Source organism: Salvelinus sp. IW2-2015, unplaced genomic scaffold, assembly GCF_002910315.2.
Source record: "Salvelinus sp. IW2-2015 unplaced genomic scaffold, ASM291031v2 Un_scaffold10468, whole genome shotgun sequence".
Taxonomy (NCBI): Eukaryota; Metazoa; Chordata; class Actinopteri; order Salmoniformes; family Salmonidae; genus Salvelinus; species Salvelinus sp. IW2-2015.
In genome coordinates, this window is record NW_019951726.1 from 1 (window position 1) to 4,031 (window position 4,031).

General features: G+C 41.4%; 1 long non-coding RNA gene across 1 annotated transcript; it reads right to left on the reverse strand.

Annotated features, from left to right (window-relative positions):
• Nucleotides 1-235: 235 nt before the first annotated feature.
• Nucleotides 236-881, reverse strand: LOC112079950 (uncharacterized). Its single transcript, XR_011479431.1, has 3 exons — nucleotides 821-881; nucleotides 654-722; nucleotides 236-341 (listed from the first exon to the last, which is right to left on the reverse strand). It is a non-coding gene; the product is annotated as an uncharacterized lncRNA (long non-coding RNA).
• Between the last annotated feature and the right edge of the window lie 3,150 nt (nucleotides 882-4,031).

A 4,031-nucleotide genomic window follows, 5' to 3' on the forward strand; every position in this document is an offset into this window, starting at 1 on the left:
TAAGTTTGAATTTGAGAGAGAGAGAGAGAGAGAGAGACGAGACAGAGAGGAGATGACAGAGATGCGGAGAGAGAGAACGAGAGGGAGAGGAGAGAGAGAGAGAGAACGAGAGAGAGACAGAGAGAGAGAGAACGAGAGAGAGAGAGACAGAGAGAGAGAACGAGAGAGAGAGGGAAAGAGACAGTGAGACAGAGTGAGAGAGTGAGAGAGAGAAAGAGGGAGAACTAACCAGAGGAGGAGGAACAGCCTCAATCTTCATCAGATCTTCGTAGATCTCACCACCATCTTCATCATCGTAGACACAGTCATACAGATCCTCTTCATCCTCCACAGCTTTCTCACTGTCACACACACAGGAAGGAGCAACACATTATCACACTAGCTAGAATGACACTCACAACCCTCATTTGTCAAGAGGCACAAGACAGGAGAGATCATGAGGATTTAGACAGTTCAAAAATATGTTGAAAATGCGTGTTTTTGGTTGAATATGTGTATTTTATTTGAAAAAACATTGAACATTTGTCTTTTTTGGTTGAAAAGACATTGAAAATGTGTATTTTCTGGTGATGTGTATTWTTGGTTGAWAATGTGTATTTTTGGTTGAAAACGTCTTGTGCTCCCTGGGAACCCAGAGGTAAGGCGAGACATACTCAATCAGATCCACCAGATGGTTATAGATGTCCTCGTCTTCTTCTAGACTCTCCTCTGAAGGAAAAGGCCTTTTGGAACGAAAAGCACGAAATCAGCAACGGCTCAAAACATGTACTAAAACACAACATCATTTGATTTAGAAATTAAAATTAACACCAGAACTGACTTTATTCCAGTTTGTTCTGAAATCGAAGTGCTGGACAGTTTGGACAATGTGTCCATAACCTGCAATGAAAATGAATGGAAACGTTTTAGACTTGGTTACTGTAATGAGTATATATATTAGTGTTGTATTTCTGTTGTTTAGTCAATAGAGGGCAGTGTTGCTCAATAGCACAATTATTACAGGACGAGACCTGTGGAAGAGTAGTAACTTATTTGAGTGATTAAATGACTTTCCAACATAATCCATACGGTTAAGAAAATAGTTTCTATTGCATAATTAATAGAAAGTAGTAATAATCATCCTAATYTTTTTTCTCTCATTTCAGACCAAAATGTTCTGTAAACACCAGCCTGAGCTGCTTGTAAATGAAGAAAAGYCAGTGACTRTGTCAGCTGCTACAGAATCACACAGTGTTCATAGGATGTCATCAATACAATTACAATAGGGAATTATCCGTGTGTCCTCTGTTCAGTCTGGTGTCAATCACTATCCACAGAATAATCCATAATATTCAYTATTAAAAGGGACATTCAGTATTAAAGGAATACTTTGGGATTTTGGCATTAAGGCCCTTTTTTTATCTACTTCCCCAATGTCAGATGAATTTGTGGATACCATTTTTATTTATCTGTGTCTAGCAGATACCCATAGACTTCCAATCACTAGGKTAACGCTAGTTAGCATTGGCTTGCGAAACTACCTCTTACTTCATACTGGACACAAATACATAAAATTGTATCCACGAGTTGATCTGACTCTGGGGAGGTAGATAAAAGGGACAACATCCTGCAGTATCCCTTTAAGCCGTCTGAAGACAACTCAACGAAGCAAAAATGCGGGTACGAAAGGACAATGGTGGAAGTCGCAATTCAAACGTCAGACACAAGATGTATGTGGCAGCGGTCTAAGGAAATCACGGACTACAAAAACAAATAACAGCCACTTCACCAGATACCGGACGCACGCTGTCCAGACAAACTAAGAAACACCGTCTTTGCCCACTGTAGGATAATACAGTGCACCATCAGGCTCAGCGGGCTAAAAAGACTGCGTCCCATCCCCCCTCTCCTTCTCAGTGGCTTGATGTGAGATAAACATTTAAACATGTTAACTCTCACCGCGAAGGCTGCTGGCCTAGACGGCATCCCCTAGCCGGTCTCAGAGCTAATGCGCAGACCAGCTGGCTTGGTGGGTGTTTAGCGGACACATTTAATTGCTCTCCTACACCCAGCTCTGTTGTCCCCATATGCTTCAAGATGCTTACCATTGTGCCTGTACCCAAGAAGGCAAAGCGTAACTGACTAAATAGTCACCCGCCCGTAGCGCTCACTTTCTCCTATCATGACAGTGCTTGGAAGGCTAGCGTCAAGTGAATCCATATACACCACTCCTTACCGGCCACCCTAGACCCCTTCAGTTTGCAATACCGTCCCCGACAGGTCCACAGGTCCCACAGATGACACCAATCAACCATCGCAACCTGCACGCTGCCCTATCCCATGCTCGGACAAGAGCAATACGTATTGTAAGAATGCTGTTCAACTGACTACAGCTCAGCATTCAACCAGCCATGAACGCTCCCAAGCTCATCATCATAGCTGGAGGCCCTGGATCTCAACCCCGCCCTGTGGCCAACTGGGTCCTGGATACTTCTCGACGGGCCGGCCACCACGGTGGTGAAGGTAGCAAAGCAGCAATCTCCACTCACTGACATCAACACTGCAACACTGCGGGCACCCTCCTGTCTCCCCGTACTCCCTGTTCACCACGACTGCATGTGGCCATGGCAGCCTTCCAACTCAATCATCACTGTTTGGCAGACGACACAACAGTGTGGGTCTTGCATCACCAACAACCGACCCAGACAGCCTATAGGGAGGAGGTGAGTGCATTCCGATCTGTGTATGTCAGGAAAACATTGCTCTCGACTCAACATCAACAAAACAAAGTAGATGATGCGGCGGACTTCAAGAAACAGCAGAGGAGCACCCCCCCTATCCACAATGAAAGGCGTCGAGCAGTGAGGAAGTGGAAGTTTTTTAAGTTCCTCGCCGTATCACTATCACAGGACAGAACTGAACATGGCTCGCACGCCACACAGACAGTTGGTTTGAAGAATGGCAACGCCACCTCTTCACTCCTTCAGTGAGGCTGAAGAAATTTATGAGTTAACAGGACTATATGAAGCCACTGATAGGAACTTACAATCATATGATGTAACAGGACATATGAAGATCACCATATGCAACGTACAACATTATGAGTTAACATGAGCATATTAGCCACAGTTAGGAACTACTAACATATTGAGTTAACAGGGGACATTATAAGCCTACTTATAGGATACTACAACAATATGAGTTAACAGCGAATATTGAAAGCCACTATAGGAACTACAACATATGCGTTAATAACAAAAAAAAAAAAAAAAAAAAAAAAAAAAAAAAAAAAAAAAAAAAAAAAAAAAAAAAAAAAAAAAAAGAAAAAAAAAAAAAAAAATAAAAAATATGCAATAGCCCTATAAGTTACATCGTCTGTTAAAGGTGTATAAAGTGTTTTTTGCCGTCATTAGGCATGCTGTAGAAAGCACTCTCAGTCGTATCCGGTGCAAGGACAGAGGTCAATTATCTGACACTTCAGCCGGTGAAATTACATGTCGTTCCGTCATTACTTGTCACAATCACATGGTTCATCGACTCACAGAGCCGGAGCAGCTACTATATTAAGTTAAAGATTACATCCATCGATTTTATCTTCATCCACTGTTTACGCTGTGGTTACTGTTACATTTGTCTATTTGGATTTTCCTTTTCTTTCGCTTGCTATTTTTTATCTAGTAGATTAATGCTACATGGTACTTAAGCGGAAGTTCCTTATAGGGTTATCTGATCTGCCTCAAGTTAAAGCTTTAAATTAATAGGTTAAATAAAGTTATAAATACAAGGTTAATAAAGGGTAAATAAAAGGTTAATAAAAGTATAATAAGTTTAAATAAATGTTAAATAAAGGTTAAATAAGAATAGCAATACAAAATAGAGGAGTGTATTTGGGCGATAATGCTATGATCACTACAAGTTCATATGCAATTGAGAGGATAAAGACAATGGTAAAACATATGCATATATTCTCCTCCTTTCTGTTATAGAGCATGTGATTTCGCAGGTGTCGGTTTTGACACTCAGCTTGGCGGTTTGATGATCACTAGACTTAT